General features: G+C 45.5%; 1 long non-coding RNA gene across 3 annotated transcripts in view; it reads right to left on the reverse strand.

Annotated features, from left to right (window-relative positions):
- The window catches only part of LOC106738870 (uncharacterized), a 77768-nt gene extending 60545 nt beyond the window's left edge, over positions 1 to 17223 (reverse strand). For all 3 annotated transcript variants that reach the window (XR_009463031.1, XR_002091850.2, XR_009463030.1), the window contains exons 1-3: positions 16054 to 17223; positions 6855 to 6982; positions 2484 to 2583 (exon numbers count right to left, since the gene is read on the reverse strand). This is a non-coding gene — a long non-coding RNA (uncharacterized LOC106738870). The remainder of the gene's footprint in view (positions 1 to 2483; positions 2584 to 6854; positions 6983 to 16053) is intronic.
- Positions 17224 to 26490: the final 9267 nt, after the last annotated feature.

The raw sequence follows: 26490 nt of genomic DNA on the forward strand, positions 1-26490 counted from the left end.
GGCATACAATAATGAGCTATGATTGTAGCTATCGGTGAATGAACTCATTCAACTTTGCCACATGGTTCATAATGCACCTGAGAGAAGTGTTAATGGCCCATGACACCTATGCACCTGTTCTCCTTTCTGTTGATCAGTATTCCTTTATTGAAAATAATGTAGCCTAGATTATAATTGCATGCATCTGTCCACCGTTCAGCAAAAGACTCTAATTCTTCCTAATTAACAAGTAACTGTGACAATTTGGAGAACCTGTCTGTAACAATTTATGAATAATCTGTGACATTATGAACTCTGTATATGGCTGTGTTGGACTGCAAACTGCAGCTGGATTGCAAGGCTGGTCTTTTATTGCATGGTGTCTTTTTATCCTCCATTTGAAAGAGTACTAAGGAGTGTTGGCAAAGATCTAACACAGAGCATTACTGATTCAAACACAGTACAATTGAAATGTAATTACCCTGGACTATAAGATAGCTACTCCTGAAGACAATTCATTCATCAGGAGGAAATTATCTGGCAACAAAGTCATCAGATGTAAATGGATCATGGAAACACCTGACAAAGGGATTGGACAGGAGCTGAGGAGGAGCTGTCTATACCATGAGCCTGATGAAGTAGAAGAAAACCCTGTGCTCCTGAAAACAGACAAGCCCCTATAACTTCCAAGGTAGTTAGGAGTAAGGGCATCTTATTTGTTGGTTTTCCTAAAGATCTGTAAACTTTTTAACTCTCAGTAAAAGTAATGGTGTGTCTGGAAACACTTTTCCCATTCCATAAAAATGCTTAAGATTCGAAACATTTTCCGTGTTTATATCTGTGTGAAACGAAGATCTTTCAAAGATTTCTTCAAAAAATACTGAGATTGACCCACCCTAGAATATCCAATAGCTTGACAGACAAAATTGTGCAGCACTCCATAAGGAACTGCACACACAAAATCAATATCCCCACAACAGTTTATAGCTCAGGAGTAGGATGCTCATGCACCTGAGCTGTGGAAGACCCAGCTCCTCTGGATAAATTACATTACAAAAAATATTTCTTGGAGCAGAAACTCAAACTTGGCTCTCCTACAGACCAAGTGAATGCTCTGATAACAGGATTATAGGGTCTGCCACTGTAGCCCAGTGAAACCCAAATTAGTGTATCCAGATGGCTGTGAAGAAAGCCTATCACTCCAAGGTAATTTTGGTTCTAAATAAGCAACCAATATTATATATTTGAGTGGCAGGAGTGCAGAGCCTGGGCTTGCAGGAGTGCTGGTGGGGGCATGGCCTGCCATGGGGGGGGCGGGGCGGGGCTGTGGGCAAACCCTCCCCCGCCATGCAAGCCACAACCTTGCCCAGCCACCCTCCCCCCACACATCACAGCCCCCCACAACACCCATACCCATCCACACCCCACGCCCCCACACCTATCCACTCCCCCACAAATCCCAAACACACACACCCTCCCCTACATGCCACATACCCACAAACCTATACCCTCCCTCCCACCCACACCCTCCCACAACATACAAGAGTAAGACTTCATTTTATGCTATCACCTCTATGCACACTACACAAACATATGTAAATCAGGACAAAAATATTTTTTTTAATCAAATCAATTAATGTTGTAGTACGTTTTATTTTTAGAATATAATCTGGCATATTTCTGGTTCTGAGATGGCAAAACCCCTTGCTGAAAGGAGTAATTCTGGGGGGCAAGAGGAGGGACTTCTGGTGACAAAGGTCAGGGGTTAAGGGGTGGGACTTCCGATCCCAAGATGGCGGCCAGGGCGTGGGGCACCTGTCAAGGGGCAGGGCTATCCATGTGGCCTGTGATGGCTTGCCAAAACTCAGTAAGCAGCCCTCTGCCCAAAATAATTGCCTGCTCCTGAGTTACAAAAATGAGTGACTTACCCACCTATCTTTTTATGCTTCCTGCCTCCTAAAGGAAACATACAGTTAGTTTCTATAGAATTGTGGAAAAGTTATTAGGTGGTAACATTGAGAAATATTTTTAAAGGTTTTTAAATAAGTGGTGCTCACCATCACGTTTATAAACCAGATGATAAAGCAAGATGCCTCAAGTGTACTTCCCTGCCTATATTTTTTCATCTACCGATGAAGATTCAGGTAGCAGCAGCTGCACTTCTTAACAAGGACTGTATAGTTGGCTATAAGGAAAAAGATTGCTTTCTGGATAATTTGGCTAGTCCTTGACTTTAAAAGTTCTCTGCCCATTTATCTGTGAGTGGATAATGGCAAATTCATTGAGCAAAAACATAAGGGCCTTTGTTTTCCAAAGTTACTTCTAGTTTTCTTAGTTGCTGAATACCCTAGATAAGGCATTTAAAGGGGGGTTAATTTTCCAAAAGAGATGAACACCCACACTGAAAACGACACTGCCTCATTTTGGGCACCTACAAATGGTGGCAGTCAAAAAAATGCATCACTTTTGAGAACTTAGATCAGAAACCCAGAATGAATTTTTACCTGATTCTCAGATTGCACCATCTTAAAGCGTGAACTGTTTGGATGTTTTTCTTCCCCCATCTTCACACAGGCACCTGCTTACAGGCAAAAGCTGGAAATGCTGAAACACAGAAACAAGTCATTGGTAAAACTACCCCAGCTGGGAGCAGAATTTGCTTAAAGAATCTGGTATAATTTTAAAGACAGAAGGGGCTTGAGAGTTGCTGCTGTCTTGAACACTGTGTGTGTGTTTATCAATGTAAAGTAAATGTAAATGATACCATAGTTGGCATCATGGATTAAAGCACATACAAGGAAGTAGAAAATCAGTCCCAGAAGTTTTAGGAAGATATCTGAACCTTGGGAACTTGCCAAAATTAAACACTGAATTCTATGTCAGATGAATTTCACCAATCTCTAGTGGATAGACTCTTTTTTTTTTAATTAGTTTATTTAGAAAATGGTTTGAAATAATAGTTGTATAGGACAGATCTCTCTGCCTGTGTCCCTTATATACCTATAGTTACATAATGTCCTCCCTCCAATCATTCAATTAAACCATGTCTAGGTGGGAAAAGTAGGCATGATCCAAGGTTTCGCTCATTATTTCATATTTAAATCTCACACATATTGAGCAATTTAAAGAAATATTGTATTGTTTTCAGGTGGATTTCACATTAGATCAATGGATTGGACATTTTATTATAGTCCATTTAAATTTTCTCTCTAATGTTTCACACTTAGTAACCTCTCTTGTTGAAAGCTGTTCAACACCTGGAGAATCTTCTGAAAATTGAACTTAGTTTTGAAAGTGAATTTACTAGAATCCTGAAAATGGATGTGTAGTGATTCTTGTTTTCAATAAATACAGGCTTGCAATGAATGAAAACTAAACAACAAAGCTTAATTACTGTAGGCAACCTCTGCAGACCCTTTGTCTTTCTAATTTTCTAACTAGCTGCTCCCTAACTCAGGTACCATCTCCCAATTGGAACTACCAAGAAATTCCAGTGAAAATGATGGTGCTTAGAGAGAGTCACAATAGAATTACATACTATAATGTATTTATATGTATATGTATTTGCTGCCCTTGGAACAGTTCACTGACTGTGAGATCACCTACTTCACCTAGAAATCATGTACTTAGGTGTTAAGCATAATGTCCTTTATTCTTACTTACTTTGCATTGCTGTCATAATTGGCACAGAGTGTCTCACATAAGTGATAGTGCTTCAGATTATTAATGTTGTAGACCTTAGTTTTGATTTTATTCAGTCATTATTTGTATGCTAAAACTAATTCTGGTTTTAGTTTAATGAAATGTACTTCCTACTAGGATTTTCAAATTCAATACTACAATTAACCAAAGAGAACGTATATAATCTATTAAGATGTATTCATCAGACTGTAAAGTGGTGATGCAGACAATAGTGCTTTTAAATAACTGTGTGTACAATTATTTTATTTTAAATAATAATTATTAGTATTTTAAATAATAGTGTGAACAATTACTATTTAATGGCTTGTCTAACAAATACACAAAAATCCACATAATTTGTCACTATGTAAGTTTATTACCACCATAGGGCTGCAGTAAATTAGACACTCTCTCAGTTGTCTAAAATCATCTATGCCTTTATAAATTAATGAATGTTGTTTATTATATCAGCATATGCCCACAAACAGTTTAAGGCCTCATCAACATGTCTGTTTTCTGAAGTTGTTTATTTAACTCAGTTATAGGAGTATAGGAAAATGCTGGATTTTATAGGTTTTGGACACAGAGAAAGATTTTTACCAGACTGAAAGAGTCAAGTCTGTTTGTCTCACCTGTACAACCACAATAAAACTGAGAAGGACCATCCCCCTGTTTTTCTCACTTTTTTTAGTTCAATAATTTCAACCATGAAATCAAATAAACTGTGTGTCACATCTGACAGTCAATTAGTCTGAGTATTCAGAAAGCAATTTTAAACCCTCAAGTCATTAATCACCCCAGTAAATCTCTCCCCAGATGTTCTTGTTATTTCCTAAAGAATTTTACCAGCAGCAATGTCTCTTCTGCCTATGGTATCATCTCCACTCCTAAACTATGTGACTGGGTGAAAAACCTCAATCTGCAGATTAAACACATGAGGTTGACAACCTTTTGCCACCATGGGTCAGAGTTTGTATCTCGACCCCCTGATGTAGGCTACAAATCTGTCTACTTCCCCCACCCACAGAGAGCTCAAGCCACCTGTGCTTGCAGATACCCTCTGCAGTGAAGGTAAGCAGAGGCATGAGAGAACAGCAGGGAAGGCTTTGAAAGAGAATGCTACAGAGGTGGCTTAGCTCCGCTGCATTCTCCTCAATCCCCTGTGCCACCCCGCAGCCAGATCAGACCTTCCTGAGCCAGATCCGTTCTGCTTGTGGGCTGGATCCAGCCTGCAGAGTTGTTGAACCCTGGAATGTACGACATTCCCCATTACAGTCAGTCATATAACAAAGCTATAGCATGGTGTTAGAGAACACTTTACCCTTGAAGGCACCATCTTTTGTATAAAACTTTAAATCAAGGTGCTAACCACTTGTGATCTCATTAAAGATTATCTGGCATTCCAACTCAGAGATTATTATCTATAACTAGCCAATTACCCATCAAGAATGATGGGGGGGAGGGGGAGGGGGCTGGGGCCATTCCTCCCCTCCCCTCCACCACTTTGGGTTGGGGCCGGGGCCAGGGCCAGGGCCATTCCTCCCCTTTCCCCCCCACACCACTTTGGGTTGGGGCTGGAGCTGTTCCCCCCTTTCCCCTCCCCGCCTTCATTTTGGGTTGGGGTCAGAGCTGAGACCAGGGCCAGGGCTGTTCCCCTCCTCCCCCTCCATTTCTTCAGGCTGGGGCCAGGAACATAGTGAGGGCCATTCCAGCCCTCCCCCACCACCACTTCGGGCAGGGCCAGGGCCCATGACCACAGCGGCATTCGTGATGGCAGTGGGGCACAGCCACCAGGAACACCCCCTCCCCTTCCTTTTTCCCTACCTCCCCTGTTCCCCGCCACCTCCCCCCCTGCCTGCTGTTATTGGCGGGTGCCAGCCCCTGGTTCCAAGGAGCAAACCTGCAGGGCGAGGCCAGCACTTCTGGCCTCACCCCCCCACTGCATCACCTGTGTTATGGTGGAGTTCCAGTCCCTGTCATCCCCCTCTGCCTCCAAGGAGTAAGGGAGGGGAGCAAGGCCAGGTCTGCTGGCCTCACCCCCCTCCCCTCTGGCCCCTCAGTCCTCACTGTCATGGCAGCACTCTGCTGTCTGTCCCTGTCCATGTAGGGCACTCTGGCTGCCAAGACTGTCAATCAGAGTGCAAACAAAGCATTACAGACAGACAGACTTAGACTTTTATAATATTAGAATGTTATATATAATGTTCTGTCCAGTTTCAGTTAAATCAAATTGCAGCCCCAGACTTGTAATATGGACAGAGAAGCATGAACATCAAACACTCTTTGCATATGTAAATCACTGTTTATTAGCTATGTTTTTCCTAACAGATGATGATGACGATGATGATGATGATGATGAAGTAAACTCCAGGTTTTGTGACAAGGGCTATTCTGGCAGTTCACCTAATGATGCCTTACCTGTGCTGAGAAAAATGATGCAATCACTCACTTTTCATAACAAACACAAATCAATCTTTCCACTAGACTCAACACTCAAAAGGCTTCAGTTCAAATACTGTCTCCAGTTCTGGACACCACATTTCAAGAAAGATGTAGTACAATTAGGGAGAGTCCAAAGGGGAACAACAAAAATATCAGTGGTCTAGAGACAGAACCTATGAGGAAAGAGCTATGTTTATTAGTCTTTAAAATAGAAAACTGAGAGAGACTTAACAGTCTCTGCAAGGAGGAATGTTATAAACTATTCTCCATGTTCTCTAGGGATAGTGCAAATAATACTGCGCTTAAATTGCAAAAATGAAGATTTAGGTTGCACAGTAACAAAAACTTTTTAACCATGAGGATAATTAAACACTGAAACAGATTACCTAGGGAAACTACACATTCTCAGTCTCCCTAGGTGAAAAAAGAAAAAATGTTGCACAGTACATACTTATCTCTCTTTGATTAGCTAAAAAAATGAAAATATCCATCTATTTTAATATACTATTATCTCCTGAGCAATGTAAACTGAGTGCTTTTCAACCATTTTTAATTTATATTTAGAGGGTGCCTATAAGAATGGTGCTTGGAAGAACACTACATGATTCATACTGGCAACTATTAAAGGTAACCACAAACAGATGAGAGATATACCCCAAATCTATATGGTGATAAAGAACAGAAATGGTCACAGACTAAATGCGGCAGAAGCCAGAATTCATAAATTATGAATTGTTTGCACACTGTCTTACCGAACATTTTAAAGCCTTGATTTTGCCATTGGAGTCCATCTACAGTCCCCTGTGCCTCCAGGAAATGCCATCAGCTTCAGTGGGACTCCATGGACGTGTAAGTTTCCTCCCACATGAAGAATCAAAGCCTAAAAGAAGGCCTGGGGTCAGATTCAGATGTAGTCCCAGCCAGAACATATTTCAGAAGCAAGGGCTAAGCTAGGGAAGAACCAATGTGTGGGTTACAGAAATTAATATTTTTGAAAGCATCATTTTGGAGGTAACTCTCATTTCTCCTATCTAATAAATAAAAAAGTACAACATAAGGTAAAAAGCTGGTTTCCATCCAAACTAAAATGGTAAAAATATTTAGCAGCTTGGCTTCAAATGGATGTCCATCTGTCAGTAAACTAGTGAACATACTATACCCATAATGGTTTAACAAATTAACAACCAAAGCAATTACTGCCCACATTCGTGGCTCAAACAATAAATATTTGAGCCAGATTCCCTTTTGCAATAAGCACCCTTTACATAGGCTCTGGCTGTGTAAAGGGGCCTAAAGGTGGGAATAATGTAATTTGTGCACACATTAAGGATTATTACACATCCAGTCTTCTAAATGGGCCCTTAAACTAGGTACAGACATTCAAAAAACCCGAGGTGGAATCAATCTAAGTTATGCAGTTTTCTTTTAGAAGCACAGTTTAGATCGGTAGTGAACAGAACATACATACCTCTGATGCATAAAACTTTCCACATGTCCATCATCTTAGCACTCCCCACCCCCTTCCCCCAGCACAAATATAAGTCAGCACCTATAGGTCTACACCTGGTGTCACTGCATTTCTGAATCATAACATTGTACAGTAAAAGCTCTGTTATCCAGCATCCCCCAGGAATGAGGGATGCCGAATAACAAAATATGCCGGTTAATTGAGCAATCCCGGGCCACCGCTTCTCCAGCCACATCTGGGGCATCCCTCCACCCCTCTTGCTGCATTGCCACCCATTCTGCCACATTGCCACCTCTCCCATGGGGCCCACAGGCCCCGCAAGTCAAGGAAGCGGGTCCCACACAGCCCCATGAGGCCTGTTTTACCCCTGGGCCATGGATGCTCGGCAGCACAGGCTGCTTTGCCCCAGGCCATGGGGACTCGGAGAAACTGTAAGTGCCACAGTGGGCACCTCTGGTTTCACTTTTCCTTACAAGCCAGCATGCCAATTAACAGAGCATGCCGGCTTGTAAGGTGCCAGTTACCAGAGAGTTTACTGTATGTAATGCAACAACCAAAAAGTCCTAAATGATTAGATTTCTTGAATTCTTCTTGGCATTTGGCCAGTTTAAATTTAGATGGCTCAAGAAATGAAGGGACAGAAATGGAGGCACACAACAACAACAACAACAACAAAAGAAGGTTTTCCTTGGCAACCTTGGCAAAAGTATACATTTGGAAATGGATAACAAAAACCAAAAAGGAACACACACACACACATATATATATATATATATATATATATATATATACATACACACACACAAACACACACACTAGCAAAATGTCCATCAAGAATGACAGATGAATTTTGAATAACAAAAAAAAAAAAAAGCTGCTGGTTTCACCCTCCTGCTCCATCCCTACTCTGCCACCTCCAAGGAGCAGGGCCAGGTGGGGGGCAAGTCAGTGGCACTGAAATCACACCCTGTTCCATCCCCGCTGTCATGGTGGCGCTCCGCCACGACACCACCTCCTGTCCGTAATGCTCTTGAAGCACTCAGATGGGTATTTTGCGCTGATTTTTCACCAGCCCCAAGGGACAGCCCTGCTCAATATGGTACAGGATGGCCAGGGTGAGGGAGAATTGTTACCCTTCATCAATGTAGACCATGTGAAGGAACACCTTGAGAGGCTGGACAGTTTCAAGTCAGCTGGCCCAGACAGTTTACACCCCAGGGTACTTAAGGAGCTGGCAAGCATCATAGCTCAGCCAAAGGCATGGATCCTTGAGAACATGTGGCCCTCAGCCGAAATGCCTGAAGACTGGAAGAAGGCCAATGTGGTTCCTATCTTCAAGAAAGGGAGGAAAGTAGATCTGGGGAACTACAGGCCTATCAGCCTGACATCTAACCTGGGGAAGATCTTGAAAAGAATTATCAAAGAGACCATTCTTGACAAACTGGCTGATGGCAACATCCTGAGGGACAGCCAGCATGGGTTTGTTGTGGGTAGGTCTTGCCTGACCAATCTCATCTCCTTCTATGACCAACTGACATATCACCTGGACAAGGGAGAAAAGATTGACATCATATATCTTTACTTTAAAAAAGCCTTCCATCTGGTGTCCCATGATCTCCTCATGGAAAAATTGGCCAACTGTGGCCTCAGCTACATTACAGTCCAATGGCTGGGGAATTGGCTCTGAGGTCAGACCCAGAGAGTGGTAACAGATGGAAGTAAATCATCGTGGTGCGCCATGATCAGTGGGATCCCTCAAGGCTCTGTCCTAGGGCCTATACTCTTTAACATCTTTATTAATGATGTAGACATTGGTATCAGAAGTGGACTGGGCAAGTTCGCCGATGACACCAAACTTTGGGGTAAAGCGTTCACACCCAAGGATAGGATGGTGATCCAGGTACGGTTAACCCTACTGACCATCACCTCGCATTGTCAGCCCATGTTCATCTTGAAGTCAATAATGACTCCAAGATCTCTTTCTACCACCATGCTCTCAAGAAGGGAGTTTCCCAGCTTTTAAGGGAGTTTCTCAGCCTGAAAAAGCACAGGCTCAGGGTGGACCTGGTGGCTGCCTATAAGTACAGGCAGTCCTCGACTTGCAGCAGCTCAACTTGCAGTGATCTGCACTTGCGACACTCCACATTTTACACCCCTGTTATTACTTATGCCGCTGATCCTCGCACTCACGGCAGGTAATGGCGGAGGCACTGGGGATGGCATAGGACACTTACCAGAGGTAAGCTCAGGCAGCAGCTCCTCCCCAAAGCCATGTGCCCTCCTTGCTCTCAGAGGCAAGGCAGGAGCTAGGGCTGGGGGCTGGTGCCAGGGAATTGCTCTGCTCCCCCACCGCAAGGCCATGTGCCTCCCCACATCCCAAGGTGAGGTGAGGTGGGGACGGGGGCTGGCACAAGCTCTGTCGGCTCTGGAGAACTGCTCCTTGGGCTCCGCTGGCTCCGGAAAACTGCTCCACACCCCTGCATCCCCTCTGGGAGTGAGGAGGGACATGGCATTGGGGCTGGGGAGCGGAGCAGTTCCCCGGAGCCAGTGGAGCCACCAGCCCCAGCCACCGTCTCCACCTTTGCCTTACCTCACCTCAGGGAGGAGTCACTGCCTGCTCCACATGAAAACTGAGAGCTGACCTTCGGTAAGTGTCCCATGCCAGCCCCGGTGCCTCCCTTAGTTACTGCATTGCACTTTGGAAAGCTTTGTACAGTGTATATCATTGATCAGCATTTATCATTTGTAGTTGATTAAATAGTTGATTTAAAAGCTTTCTAAAGTGTAATGCAGTAAGTTGAATCTGATTTTCCCATAGAAACAACGTTATGAACGGGGGTTATGTTCCTTGATTTCTATAAAAAGTTGGGTTACGTTCCTTACCAAGGAACATAACCCCCGATCATAACATTGTTTCTATGGGAAAATCAGATTCAACTTACATCGTTTCGACTTTTCCAGGAACATAACCTGCTGTAAGTGCAAGGATTGCTTGTATGTAAGGCATGTACATCAGGATCTGGGGGAACACCTGTTCACCAGAGCACCCAAGTGATGACAAGGTCAAACGGTCACAAACTCCTCCAAGACCATTTCAGGCTGGACATAAGGAAGAACTTTTTTACTGTCCAAACCGCGAAGGCCTGGAACAGGCTGCTGCCAGAGGTGGTGCAAGCACATGTTCTGGACTCCCTTAAGAGATATTTGGACATTTATCTTCCTGGGATCCTTTGACCCCAGTTGACTTCCTGCCCCTGGCACAAGGGGTTGGACTTGATGATCTCCTGAGGTCCCTTCCAGCCTCAATGTCTATGAAATCTATGATTGGTTGTTTCAGTAACCAGAGGGCTCCAAGAACGTTACAGACAGACAGACAAATGAACTAAGCCCTTTATTATATTAGAATATATATGATGTTCTTGTTGACTGTAGGGCTAGAAGCTAGATGTTATACTCTTCAAAGGTTTTCCTTTGTACAGGTACATAGGTGGTCCAGGAACCTTGTTAACCCTCTAGGCCAGAGTTTGAAAAAAAGGCTCCCACATGGGGAAAATAGCAGAAAATGGAATATTTTTTCTACTTTAGGACCCTAAACACTACTCTGTATTACTCATAAGGTTATGGCTATTCACAGTCTCATTACTGATCAGAGTTATGCTTGTGTGATAGAATCACAAAAAAACAGTGTTGGAAGGGACCTCCAGAGGTCATCTAGAGTCCAACCCCTGCTTGAAGAAGGATCATCCCTGTGGCAGAAATGCCACCATTGGTGCCCCTCTCCAGAGACCTGTCTCAGCCAGCCTGGGAGGCTGGTGTTTCATTCCTCAGGGTGGGGATCTCCCACCTGGTCTACATGACAAAAGCCTGGCGCCTGGGAGGCGGATGCTCTAGTCACCTGGGCAGGGGGGAAAGACCCAGCCCTGCGCGGGCCCAGGTAGCCAGGGATGCTGGGGAGATTGGTCGGCTTGTGGCCAGTATTGGCAGCTTCGATTGGACCGGGCTGCTGAGGTCAGAGAGGTTATTTAAGGGCTCGGTCCAAGAAGAAGGGAGTCAGCCATTAGCCATTAGCCATGCGGTCATCCAGGTGAATCTGAGCCTGGCTCTCTCCTCATCACCGCATGCTCCATGAGTGCACTGCCTTCAGAGGAAACAACAACTACCTCTGGACGATGAGAGTGAGTAAGCTACTAAAGATCCGATTAGATATTTAGCTTCAGTAACTCAGATGCATTTAAACGGCTACCTCAGCCACCCTGGTTTGCTCTATGGGATTCCTTTGATATTCCTGTAAGATTTCTATGATACTGCTCTACCTTTTACCCTGTTTTCACCCTACCCCCTGTAATCAATAAAGTTCTCCTTTGTGACCGGTGTGGGAGACTTATTGAGGGGTGGGTCTAAATTATGCCAAGGAAGCCCCTTAGGTCTGTGGACTAAGGGAGACTTTCCTAATAAGCCCCTGACTTGGGGAAGTGCCCCAAGTGCTTGTATTGGGTCTAGAACCCATTGGACAATCAGGCCTGTGTTTTCCAAGGTGCGCAGAGCCAGAAGTGAGTCCAGAGCCTTGGATGGTGGCAGCGGGACCCCAGGCTAGCGGGTGTGCTCCAGGGAAGGGGTCGGCCGGACAGGAGGCACCCTAAGGGAGGCACTCGGAGCCTGGAAGGTGGTCAGGCGCGGGGAGGTGGGCGGCTCAACGCAGGAGCGCCCCCTACTGGCCCGCCACAATCCCTATCCAAACTATCCCAGAGAAATCCTTTTCTAATCTGGGTCCATCACACCAAGTCTGATGCCACACGCTAGCTCCAGAGCCATGTCCTAGGTTGGGCCCAATGTACTGAGTCTGATACCATGCACTGGCTCTGGGGTTGTGCGCACGGTTGCACCTGATACACAGCTCAGGAGCCAGCCCTAGCACAGCTGGGTCAGACCCAGCTACACAGCTCCAGCGCTAGCCGGATTGGGCCCTTTGCATGGCTCTGACCCCAGCACTAGCCAGATCAGGTCCAACATGCATACCCCAGCCCTCATGAGTAGCCCCTCAGTGCCAGAGACCCTGACCTCAGATTCTCTAAGGCAAGATCTTTTTCTTTCTTAGGGTCTTCTCAAAATTGGGGGCATGTTATATTCAGGGTGTGTTACATGGGAAAGAAGAAAAAAACCACCTAGTCAACCCTGTCACATAACTACAAGGCATACTACCAAAAGACACCATAAAATACTCTAACCTGCCATAGGTAAAGCAGGGGGATGAGGGCTGTCAATGCCCTGCCACTGCAACAATTGTTAAAATGAACTTTAGAGATCCAAGGGAGAGGGTCATGCTCCCTACAAAGGAAGACAAACCCCCCACAAGTCTGTAGCAAATCTGACCATTGGGTAAAATTCCTTCCTGACCCCAAATGTGGTGATTGGTCTGAACCTAAGTGAAGGGCAAGACCCTCTAGCCAGGAGCCTCTGGTTTTTAATCTCAGCAGGAACACTGGCATACCCCAGACAAAATCCTAAACCTTGACTGCAGCCAACACCCAATGCTTGAGGAAGGCAAAAATTAAAAAAAAACCCTGATACTTGTAGCAACAAAAGATTAAAAAAAAATCCTTCCTGGCACCATGTGGCAGCTACAGAAGCCCAGAAGCATGAGAAAAAGCCAAACACCCTTCATTTTGCTCTGAAAACTGGGCACAGGAAGCATAACTCCACACATCACACCCTGTAACTGGATAGTCAGAACTCGTTTTTCTGTATGCCCTCTATAAACTTACCTCAGCTGTCTGGGACCCTAACCTGGGCATTTCCCTACTATAACATGTCTTGATTTCATTTAATTTTTTATTTAAATTTCCTAGGCAGCATATTTTCAAGATATTTATAATATTTCTATGATTTTTCTTGCTCTAAATTCCTCATAACCATTATTCTCAGACTTACATCTGTTGCAATGTAGTTTTTATCAAAAAATTAAAGAAAGATTTCTACTTTTGGTGAAAAAGTATGGTGTATGAGTTGTGACTAATTACAAATACAAAGACTTTTCAATATATATTTTAGAATAGCGTGCATTGAAAATCCATTTACATAGGACAATATTCTGTCACTGCCTAGTTAGGCAGAATGTTTTCTTGTTACCAAATTATTCTCAATAGGACTACAGCCTGGTCTAAAATTTTAAAGCAGGTTTAAAGTATTACTGCTATTTTAGATGCATTTCATAACAGTTTATTAAATGAAGTCTACATTAATTAAAAAATTACTGATCAAAGAAACTTTGATGGAAACACATTTCATTGGGATATATCATTCTACTGAAATTAAAAGGCCCTCTGAAATGTAAATGTAACTCTTTTGTCAGGTCTAGCCCTGCTATTAGGCCCAAGTTAGAAGTTTAACACCTATCTTAATGAAAGAGTTTCTTGGGTTGGCACCCCTGCTTGGCTGTGGCAATGGTTTTATACCATACTGCCTCAATGCCAGGGGTCCCCTACTCACTCCAATACCATGATGCCCTCCAACCATACTCTGCACCATGCAGTCTCCCCTGCCCTTTTCCCTGCTGTCTCCACTCCCACCTGTCCCAATACAGACCCCCAAAGAAGATCCAGTAGTATGACAAGTAGCTGATAGGACTCAGCAGCAGCGGCACATGGCTGGGAAGGAGAGATCTATAAAGCCCAGAGAGAAAGCTCCCTGCAGGATGCAGTAGTCCCATTCAGACACCAAGAGGCACAGCTGTACTTTGTCTTTCCATCACCTTGCCTCCAACTTCTTTCTCACCACAGAGCTTCACTCAAGGTCTGGTTATTTAATATTTTTACAGGCAGCTCCATTTTGTATGGATTTTTAGAGATAGGCATTTTTAGCCTGTTTTTTTTTACTTACTGTTTATAAATTTATACACAGTAAGGAACCCTGCTCCCCAGCCAGAATGAGCAAGTTTCTATTTGTAGTTGAGTAAAATAATGGCAGGCTTTGGAATAATCCATAGCAGGTCTTAATCTTATGCCTTAGAGCTATAGCAGGACACCTTAATTACTTGCTGTGCACCACACCCTTGGACTATTTCAAATTGGCTTCATTTCAGACAGTTTAGGTACCCATCTCAGTGTAGTATCAACTTTAACATGGACTACACAAGGCAACTCAGAACCAGGACCTGAAACTGTTACTACAACAGCCTTGCTTAAAATAAATAACCCTAAGGGATCTTAGAAAAGAGGATCTGTTTGCCTTCTGGCTGCACCAAAACTGCTGCTATGCACTAGTACAAGTTATGCACATGCAAATGTGAGGTGTGTCCGCTAGTACTTGTACACACAGAACACACTAGTGCCAAGTCAAAGGATGGCTTTGAAAATCTGCATATTAAGTCTTATTTATCTGTAATGTCTATAAGTGTATTCCAGCATAAGAACAGATTATAACAATTATTTAAAGTATGTCAGTCTGATTATACTGCGTCACCAAGAACATTAAAATATTTAAATAATGATTATACCCTTGTATTGCAGCAGACAGTATCCTTTTTCTAGAATATTTATGATGATTTACTATTTAAAATTAACTTGGAAAAATGAAATTTTGCTTGGATCAGCAGAACTATAATTCAAGTACTATTGCCTACTTTACAAAAAAAAATAAACCCTCTATAAAATCTCTTAGTTATCTGGGCCAGGAATGCAAATGGATAAACTACAGGGTAAAAAATTAATTTTAATGCACACTTCCAGGCTAACTTGATCACTGAATACCCTTTAACCTTTGGAGACACCTGACCACATTTTTCTTCTGAACCATTCCAAAAAAACTCCCAAAGAATGAATTACAAATTCAGTCCAACAGACTCACTGGTAGTTACTTTCTATACACCTCTCCCGTGGATGAAAAATATTTCAGAGAGCTTCAATGCAACTCTTCAGCTGCATATAGTATAGCATAAGTTTTAAATAGAATGGTCTTTTCAGAGAATTTCAGTTGGTTGTTGCGGAGAGTACATACATAGTTTATTTCATCATACTGCTTCCTATACCTTTGCATTGTGCATATTCTCCCCATCATTCCTGACTGCTTGCACCAATCCCTTCTCTCCTTCTCCCAGAGACTCTTCACCTCAGACTCATTCCACTCCTATCTGGTATTGCTCTCTCCTTCCTTCCCTACTCTTTCCAATTAGCTAATCTTCATCCAAAGAAGAAAAAAATAAAAAGCAATGACACCAACATGACCTATGCTGGCTTACTCTGCTTTTGTATTATATCCTCCTCCTACCATTCATTTTACTTAGAGAAACACTAAATTTGGGGGGGCAGGGCTGTTTCCTATTCTGAAAAATGCCTATCATTGTTCCACCTCCCTGTCCCCATGCACAGTTCCTTAATGCTCAGCCCCGGCATGGGCATGGGCATAGGCATGGACACAAGCAAAGCCCTGAGGGCCAGAACCAGCAGCTCCATCAACTGTATCTGGCCTGTAGGCCCTACATAGCTTACCTCTGGTTAAGGAAATGGAGACCTTTTCTCATGAAAGAAGATTAAAGAATCTTGTCTTGTTTGGCTTAAAAATGGAGACAGAGAGAATACCATCACTGTATAGAAGTACATATGCAGGGTGACTGTGAAGGAAAGTGCATTTTAGGCCATAAAAACAACACTGGCATAATATACAATGGCTACAAACAATTTTAGCTTGGAAATTAGAAAATTTCTATCAGATGAGTTTTGGAACAGCCTTCCAAACAAAGTGGTAAGAACAAGGAATCTGAATCTCTTTAAACTGAACTCGGTAAGTTTATGGAAGAGAATCCATATAATATGGCAGGGAACTGTGGCTCACCAATCAGTAGACACATCTGCATGAGCACCTGACTGCACAGAAACTGCTGGTATTGCACAGTCCCGGTGCCACACAGGTCGTTTCCGACCCTACTGTGCAGCAGCAAGCTACTGGGCAGTACCAGCAGCATCACACTTTGTACCCACCAATGCTACATCGCTAGCTTGTCACTACAGTGACTTAGCATCTTGTGTGGACACACCCGGTGTGCAGGGCATGAAATCATGTAATTGTAGCCCTCAGAGTAGGGTACAAAGATAGCTCTGTAACGTGAAAGAATCCCATATCCAGGGATTTACTGGTCACACATAAGAGGCCAGGAAGGATTGTTTTTTCCTCATGAATGAGAGTGGTTTCTACAGGGAGGGGGGTTCTGTCTTCCTCTGTGGACACTGAGTAACAGCTAAATAACAGCTTAGACTGGGGAATTTGAATGAGATGTGCTGATGCTCCTGCCAGTACTAGAGACTCCAAGGTTCCTGGCTAGAAGATCTTGCTCTTTTCCTGATAGTGATCACTAATATTGACTAAGAAAGGACATTTTCCCCTACATCATATTGGCATAACTGGGTTAGAAGGTTGCCTTCCTTTGCAGTGTGGGGCATGGTCCTCTTCCTGTAATGTTCTGAGCATATATTAATGACTTCCTTGTTACTGCAGAGACAGTGTTGACAATGCCCTCAGATCACTGGCTTTAACTTGCCGCATGTTACATGTTCCTGATGTTCCAAATATTATTAGTTATTCTGGGTAAGAACCCAAAATTGCAATTTTGGGGATTCCTTTGATTAATCATACAAAATTAGGGTTGAAAGGGACAGGACATCTTCTAGACCAACCCCTTGCTCAAAACAGGACCCCCCCTCCCCCCCCATCCATATCATCCAGCCAAGGCTTTGTCTAGCCGGGTCTTAAAAACTTCTAAGAATGGAGATTCCGCAACCTCTCTGGGTAACCTATTCCAGGACTTTACTAGCCTCCCAGTGAGGAAGATTTTCCTTAATATCTAACCTAAACTTCCCTTGCTGCAACTTGAGACCATTATGCCTTGTTCTGTCATCTGTCACCACTAAGAACAGTTTAGCTCCATCATCTTTGGAATCCCCCTTCAGGTAGTTGAAGGCTGCTATTAAATCCCCATCTCAGTCTTCCCTTCTGCAGTCTAAATAAGCCCGGTTCCCTGAGCCCCTCCTCATAAATCATATGCCCCAGCCCTCTAACCATACTTGTTGCCCTCCTCTGGATTCTCTCCAATTTGTCCACATCCTTTCTGTAGTGGGGGGGGGGGGGAAGGGGGGGGGCAAAACTGGACACAGTACTCCATGTGTGGCTTCACCAGTGCTGAATAATCACTTCCCCAATCTGCTGGCAACAATCCTACCAATGCAGGCCAGGATGCTGTTAGCCTTCTTCACAACAAGGGCATGCTGTTGGCTCATATTTAGCTTATTGTCCACTGTAACCCCCAGGTCCTTTTCTACAGAGCTACTGCTTAGACAATTGGTCCCCAGTTTACATCAGTGCATGAGATTGCTCCATCCAAAGTGCAGGACTTTGCACTTGTTTTATTGGACTTCCATGAGATTTCTTTTTGCCTGATCCTCCAATTTGTTGAGGTCTCTGAATCCAGCACATCTACTAGTCCACCCAGTGTGGTTGCATATGCAAACTAGCTGAGGGTGCACTCCATCCCATCTTCTAGGTTGCTGATGAAGATATTGAACAAAAACAGCCCCAGGGGTCGCCCTGGGGCACTCCACTTGATATTGGATACCAGCTAGACAGTAAGCCACTGAGTGATTACTACCTTTTGACCATTACAATCCATCCAATTTTCTATCCACCTTACAGTCCATTCATCCAACCCATACTTCCTTAGCTTGCTTGCAAGAATGTTGTGGGAGTCTGTGGATGTAGGGAGAGCAATACATGTGCGATATCTTGAATTTAGGAAGGTGTTCAATGCAAAACCAGTCATCTCATCTTAGAAAGCAATCAGGTTGGTCAGGCATGACTTGCCCTTGGTGAATCCATGCTGACTGTTCCTGATCACCTTCTTCTCTCTCAAGTGCTTAGAAATAGATTTCTTGAGGGCCTGTTCCACAATATAACCAGGGACTGAGGTGGGTCTGTACTTCCCCAGATCCTCCTCCATCATTTCTTAAAGACAGGCACTGTATTTGCCCTTTTCAAACTCATTGGGACCTCCCCCAATTGCCATGAGTGTTCAAAGATAATGCCCAGCAGCTCTGCAATCACATCAGCCAAGTTTCTCAGCACCCTCAGTTGTATCATGTCCAACTTCTGGGCTTGTATATGTCCAGCTTTTATAAATAGTCCCTAACCTGTTCTTTCACCACTGTTGGCTGCTTGCCTCCTCCCCAGACTGTGCTTCCAGGTGCAGTAGTCTGGGAGCTGACCTTGCCTGTGAAAACTGAGGTAAAAAAGGCATTGAGTACTTCAGCCTTTTCCTCTTCGTCTGTCACTAGGTTGGCTCCCACATTCAGTAAGATTCCCACTCTTACTCTTATTGCTGACATACTTGTAGAAACCCTTCCTGTTACCCATCACACATCCCTTGCTAGCTGCAGCTCCAATTGTGCTTTGGCCTTCCTGATTTCATCTCTGCAATACTCTTATACTCCACTCTAGTCATCTGTCCAAGTTTCCACTTGTAAGCTTTCTTTTTGTGTTTTAGCTCACTGAAGAGTTCCCTGCTATGCCAAGTTGGTCTTCTGCCATACTTGCTAGTCTTCCTGTGTATTGGGATGGTTCATTCATGTGCCCTCAGTAAGGTTTATTTTAATTACAACCAGCTCTCCTGGACTCCTTTCCACCTCAGACTGGCCTCCCAAAGGATCCTGCCCTGAATGAATCAAAGTCTGCTTTTCTGAAGTCCAGTTACTCTGCTGCTCTCCTTCTTTCCTTTCCTCAGGATCCTGAACTTAATCATCTCATTGTCACTGCTGACCAAGTTGCCATCCACTACTACATTCCCCACCAATTCTTCCCTGTTTGTGAGCAGCAAGTCAAGAAGGGCACAGCCCCAAATTGGCCCCTCCAGCACTTGCACCAAAGTTTGTCCCCAACACTCTCCAAAAACTTTCTGGATTGCTGTGCACTGCTCTATTGCCCTCCCAGCAGATGTCAGAGTGTTTAAAGTCCCCCATGAGAACCAGGGCTTGTGATCAGGAAACGTCTGCTACCTGTTTGAAAAAAGCCTCATCCACCTCATCCTCTTGGTCTGGTAATCTATAGCAGACACCCATCACAACATCATCCTTGTTGCTCTTCCCTCCGACCCTAACCTAGAGACTTTCAGCAGATCTGTCTGGTTTCTCTGAGCAATCATACAGCTCTTTTACAAAAAAGCAAATCTTTCCCTGCCTGTCCTTCCTGAACAGTTTGTACCCATCCTTGACAGTACTCCAGTCATATGAGCTATCCCACCATGTCTGTTATTCCAATCACTTCATAGTTCTGAGACTGTGCAAGGACTTCCAATTCTTTCTGCTTGTTTCCTAGGCTCTGTGCATTCATAAACAGACACCGGAGGTGACTAGCCTATTGCCCTACTTTCTCAGGAAAAATTAGAAGGCCTCCCCTGTTGCCCCCTGCTGCTTGTGCTTCCTCCAGGACACCCATTTCTCCATTTACCTTAGGGCTGTGGTCTCCATCCCCCAGCAAACCAAATGTAACCCCCCCCCCCCCCCCTCCACACACACACGCACTGGGTTAGTGAGCCTGTCTGTGAATATACCCTTCCCTCTCTTTGTCAGGTGGATCCCGTCTCTTCCTAGCAATCTTTCTTCTTGGAACATCAAAGAAGCCAAATCCCTGCTGGTGGGATCCCTTCTTTAACCCTGCTGGTCAAAGAAGCCAAATCTCTGCTGGTGACACCATGTGTACAACCATGCACATGCAGATCTGCAGGATGCATCAGCACCTGCCTGGGGCCCTCCCTCCTGACCAGAAGGATCAAAGACAACACTATCTGAACCCCCATCACCTTCACCCTTGCATTCAGAGCCCTGTAGTCACTTTTGATCTGCTCAGGGTCTCCCCTGGCAATATCACTGGTGCCTACACCAATGAGCAGCATGGGGTAGTAGTAGGAATGCCAAATGAGTCTCAGTAATCCCTACATGATATCTCAGATCCAGGCTCCAGGCAAGCAGCAGACCTCCCAAGATAACAATTCAGGCCAGCAGAGGGATGTCTCCATCCTCCTCAAAAGGGAGTCTCCTTCTACAACCACCCATCACTTCTTGATGGCAGTGGTCTCTGTCTCTCCAACCTTGGGGAGGCCTGGCCTGGACTCTTCAGCTGATGGAACATGCTCCTTGCCTCTGTTGCTAGGGCTTCATATCTATTCTCCAGGCCAGGGGTTGCCAACTGGGGATACACATGCCCCCGGGGGTACTTGAGAAGGCCCTAGGGGATACATGCGGTACAGCAGGGACAGAGTACCACCATGCACCATCCTGCACTGCTGTGCAGGCGCTGCCCACCCAGCCAGATGCGGGGGGCAGGGGAAGCTCGCACACGGCAGCTGCCACCGCTCTGCATTTGGCTACATGCCACTCCCCCTACACCCACCCCCTTACTCTGGATCCAGCTGCAAGGGGTACACTGCCCTGCATCCGGCCACTGGGGATACACTAATCCAAAAAGGTTGAAAAACCCTGCTCCAGGCAAACTGCTGCAGGTGGGGATGAAGACTTTTGTTTGCTGCCAGAAGTCACAAGATTCCAGCTTCCACCTTCCTGGAAGTCCATGTCCTCTTCCTTCTCCAGTGCTGCCTTTGGCAGTCATTCTTGTGCAGTTCTAAAGGTCCCTTCCAGCATCAAACTGAAGTCCTCAAGGCTGAGGATGATTCTAAGCCCTGCCACCTCCTGTAGCTCTCTTACCTGTTCCATGAGGGACACTACCAGGAGGTACCCCTCACATCACAGGCACTACCTCACTTGGCCATCACTGGAAGGACCCTGCAAGTTGCAGTCCCCCTCAGTAAAAACACAACCTAGGTAGAAGCCCTGATGGTGAGTGGCCCTGCCTGGACAGACACCTCACAGATGCAAGCAGAGGGAGAGCTAGCAGTGCCAGTGGCTCTAGTATTACAACGTCCTCCAGCCATCTCTCTGAGTATCTTCAATTCACCACCTACCTCTTTCTGTCCCCCTCTCCAAGCAGATCTTCCCTAGCAAACTTCCTTGTAAGCTGGCCTGTTTGCTGCTGCTTGGTCCTGAAAGGTTCCCTTTTCCCTGCTAATCTGCTCCCTTTCACCAAGCTTATAGTGAAGAAAGGTGAGAGGGAGAGTTTCTGGGTAAATTCCCTAGTGAACTCCCCACTCCCTCTGATTTCTAGTTAAACAAGGGACTTAAGTATTGATCTAAATACTGAGTTTTAGCTACTTATGCAAAATATTGAAGTTAGTTACTCTTAAATAAATAAAGAACTTACCTTAAAGCTCCTTTCAAAGAGTGGAGCAGTGAACTGCCCTGTGAACTGCTTGCAAACTGCCCTGTTTGCTGTCCCTGGCTCCTTCTGAGCCTGTACTGGCTCAACCTGCTAGTTAGGGCTTTTGTCAGACAGGCAGAAATCATGCAGCAATCACTCAGGTAGCAGCACTCCCAGCTGCTCAGAGCACACAGGCAAGCACAGAGCCAACCAACAAACACTCATCAAGCAAAACACACAGACAGCCGTGGCTCACTTACCTTCCAGGAGCAGGATCTGGTGCTTGGTACCTGGCTCCTCTTCCTCCTCTTGCAAACTGCTTGCAAAACTGCCCTGTTTGCTGTCCCTGTTTGCTCACAGGGATAGCCTGAAAATCAAGGACTGGACTTGATGGCTCTAGAGGCCCCTTCCAGCCTTATGTTCCTAATATAATAAATGATATAAGGAATGTAGGGTTCAATGGGTACCTATACATATACACTGAGGCTATCCCAATGCACTGTAATTACAGCACATTGGAGCAGACTTGATTAATTGTGTCTCCTGGAGCATGGTAATAACCACGCTCCAGCAGACTCCAGCATCATGTGTATCAGTGTCCCCATGCTGAAAAATGGTGGTGGGGGCACTTTAACTAAAGCTTATTCAACGAGCTTTAGTTAAAGTGCCTGCCGCTGCCATTTCTTAGCATGGGGACCAGTGGCGACTGGTAGGAGGTGCACAGGGGTGCATGTGCACCCCCCCCCCTGAGAGTGCTGGTGCCCTCCCCAAGAGTGAGCGCTCCAGCCAACCAGAGTGCTGCCCTACCTCCCTCCCCTGTGTGGCCCCTCCCTCCCCCACCCTACCTAAAGAGCCTGTTCCAATCTCCAACACATTCTCCCCAGCAAGGGTGCTGTTTCATAGTTTCACAGTTTCTAGGGTCAGAAGGGACCTGAACAGATCATCAAATTCAACCCCATGCCCCAGGCAGGAACATGCCCTGGGCAGTGCTGGTATCATAATACCCCAGCCAGATATCTATCCAACCTTCTTGAAGGGAAGAGCACCAGCTCCCTTGGGAGCCCATTCCAGAACCTGGCAGCCCTAACCATAAACCTCCTGACATCAAGCCTGAACCTACTCACAATCTATTTGTGGCCATCATTCCTTGTTATCCCAGGTGGTGCCCAGGGAAACAGAGCCTCACCTATTTTCCGCTGGTCCCCCCTGGTGAATTTATAGACAGCCACCAGGTCCCCTCTTGGTCTTCTCTTGTGGAGGCTGAATAGATTCAGGCCCTTTAGTCTATCTTCATAGGGCCTGGCCTGCTGCACCCTGACTATGTGAGTGGCCCTCCTCTGGACCCTCTCAAGGTTAGCCACATCCCTCTTGGAAGTGTGGCACCCATAACTGGATGCAGTACTCCAACTGCAGTCTGACCAGTGCCACATAGAGGGGAAGGATCACTTCCCTGGACCTGCTTGTGATGCATCTGTAGATGCATGACAAGGTGTGGCTAGCCTTACTGACTGCTTCCTTGCATTGGCAGCTCATGTCCATCCTTGAGTCAACACTGATTCCAAGATCCCTTTCAGCCATTCTGTTGTTGAGACGGGTGCTCCCCAGCCTATAGGTGTGTTGCAGGTTCCTTCTCCCTAGATTTAGTACCTTGTACTTGTCTGCATTGAATTCCATCCTATTCTCATCCGCCCACCTCTGTAACCTGTCTAGATCTAGCTGGATTCTGTCCCTCCCCTCTAGTGTGCCCACTTCTCCTCATGTCTTTGCGTCATCAGCGAATTTGGACAGCATGCTTTCCACGCCCACCTCCAAGTCGCTGATAAAGATGTTGAATAGCACAGGCCCGAGGACCGAGCCCTGGGGAACTCCACTGCCCACATCCCTCCAGGTCAAAAATGACCCATCCACCACTACTCTCTGGATGCGACCATTGAGCCAACTTGCCACCCATCTGACTGTATAGGCATCAATGCCACAGTTGCCTAGTTTTTTTTGTGAGAACGGGGTGAGAAACGGTGTCAAAGGCCTTCTTGAAGTCCAGGTAGATGACATCCACCTCAACACTCGCATCCAAGGACTTTGTGACCTGGTTGTAAAAGGAAACAAGGTTAGTCAGGCAGGATCTGCCCACAATGAACCCGTGTTGGTTGCCCCTGAGCATTACCTCCCCTGCTGGGCCCCCATACATGTGCTCCTTGATAATTTTCTCAAAGGTCTTCCCAAGGACCGAGGCGAGACTAACTGGTCTATAGTTACCCAGGTCCTCTTTTCTCCCCTTCTTGTAAATGGGGACCACATTGGGCCTTTTCCAGTCCTCTGGGACCTGACCTGAGCACCATGAGTGCTCATACAGTTTTGCCAGGGGCCCTACTATGACCTCCACCAATTCCCTCAATACCATTGGATGAAAAGCATCCGGACCTGCTGATTTAAACACATCCAGCCCCTCCAAGAGTTCCCTAACTAGATCATCCCTGACCCTAGGCATGGCGTCGTGTCCCCTGAGCGTGTTCATAATGGGGGAGTTGTCCCAGTCCCTGCTCAGAAATATGGAGGCAAAGAACTCATTGAAGAGATCAGCTTTTTCCTTTGCTGCAATCACCAGATTGCCAAGCCTTTTCCTGCAGGGGCCCCACTTTACCTGGTGCCTTCTTCTTACTCCCTATGTATTTGAAAAAGGACTTTTTGTTATCCTTAATTCTGGTCACCAGCTCTAGTTCCATCTCTGCCTTGGCCTTCCCAACTGCCTCCTTGCAATCATGAGCAATGGAGGTGTAATCCTCCTTGGTGATAGCTCCTTGCTTCCACTGATAGTGTTCCTTCTGCTGGGACTGGGAGAAAGGTAAGCCTGGGGCTCTTGCCGGGCAGCCCAGGGATGGGTAGTGGTGTGCTGGGCCCCTCCACCCCAGAGGGAGAGTTTAGGTTGCATGGGCCAGCAGCATGTTGGTGGGGGGGCACTGGGCAGTGGTGTATGGGGCCGGGCCCCTCCAGCCCTGAAGGGAGATTTTGGGTTGCATGGGCCAGCAGTGGGTGGGGGCGCTGGCAGGGCCAAGGCTGTGGCCACATGTGTGGGAGGGGCACTAGGCCATAGTGTGTGGGGTTGGGCCCCAAGGGACCTTTTGGGCCCATAAGGGGGCAGTACTGGGCCCCAATGTGTTGCCCCTACTGGCAGCAAATGGCCTCTGTTTTCAGGCAGAGTGGCAGTCATTTTGTCTGAAAGCAAAACTTGCCCAAGAATGCAGCCAGAGTGGCCCCAGCTCCACTTGAGTTTTTTTGAGTGGTTATAAAGTGGAAAAGTTTGAGAACCACTGTATTAGACCATGTTCTGTCTAAAGAAAATAAAATGTTGCTTTCTAGTTGATTTGAGAGAGGGAGATGAACAGATGTACAAAAAGCCACAGCTTTCAGAAGCTAGGTAAGCTGCAAAAGACTGAAGCAGTACTGCATGTGGCAGGCTTGAGTTCGGCTTTTATTGCATAGGAACTTGGGCCGCTCACAGAAATAGTGATGCTTCAATTCTAATGGTTTTTGACATTTCTGATTTGCTGATTCTTCTGGAGGGGGTATTAAGACAAAAAGGAAATCAGTGAGCATTCAGCTTGTAAGCAGGAAGCTCACAGAACATGGAGAACAGAAAAAGCAATTCGAGCACTCACTGGGAATGTTCACTTTAACACCATTTGGATTCTAAACTTCAGTTCTCCTATGCTTTGTGCTTGATTGAAAAGGGAGCAGTTTGTATCTCATTTAACTATTCGAAGCAACTAAAACTAAAGACTGCTTGCAACTGTGCATTGTTTTGCCTCTTGTGCTTCTCCTGCCAAGAGAACATAAAATCTGTAGCTCAGGTCCCTTCACACACACCCTAAGTCCATGTTTCACTGTTGGCAGGTACTAATAATGTACCTTTTCATTAGCTTTGCAGAATGGCAAAGAGACAGTTGAATTTGGACTTTTTCTGCTCAAAGAAGGCCAAGACTCTGGCTTCCCCTGAGAGTCCAGTCCCCAGCACAAGCAGTACAGTTCTGCATTACGGTACCAGAAGCAGCCACAGTGAGAGTGACACTCCAGATTGGGATGCCACATCATGCACAAGCACTCATACAGATATATTAGTACAGTTTCCAGTAGCAAGACCCTTGCTTTGGGCCAGATGCAGCTTTGCTATATATTGAGGAAGGGCCATATCATCCCATAATTGTGTTTCCAGGCACTCCAGCTAGCAATAAAATAAGAACATTCAGAAAAGAATGGTACAGTGATCACAAATGGCTTGAATACAGTGTCTGTCAGGACACAGCTTTCCGTTTTTGCTGCTGAGCATTTGGCAGGTCCCATATAGGTGACCAAGCATTCCAAATTGTGGGTTTTAAATCATGGAGGAGAGCCAATGAAAGATTTTGTGAGCATTCAAGGTCTGAAGCACATCAGGCTAAATGGCAGGGTTGGCTGCAGTCCAGGAAAAGGAGGAGTGTTACATCACAACTTGACAGCCAGAGGAAAAAAACAGTGGATGAAAACTGAGCATACTTCCAAACTGTAATAAAGACTGTGTTGTTTTGAGCTTGCCAAGGCATACCTTTGAGAGGACATGATGAGGGAGCAGATTCCACAAATAAAGGAAACTTGGGGGA

The sequence above is a fragment of the Alligator mississippiensis genome, chromosome 1 (assembly GCF_030867095.1).
Source record: "Alligator mississippiensis isolate rAllMis1 chromosome 1, rAllMis1, whole genome shotgun sequence".
NCBI lineage: Eukaryota > Metazoa > Chordata > Crocodylia > Alligatoridae > Alligator > Alligator mississippiensis.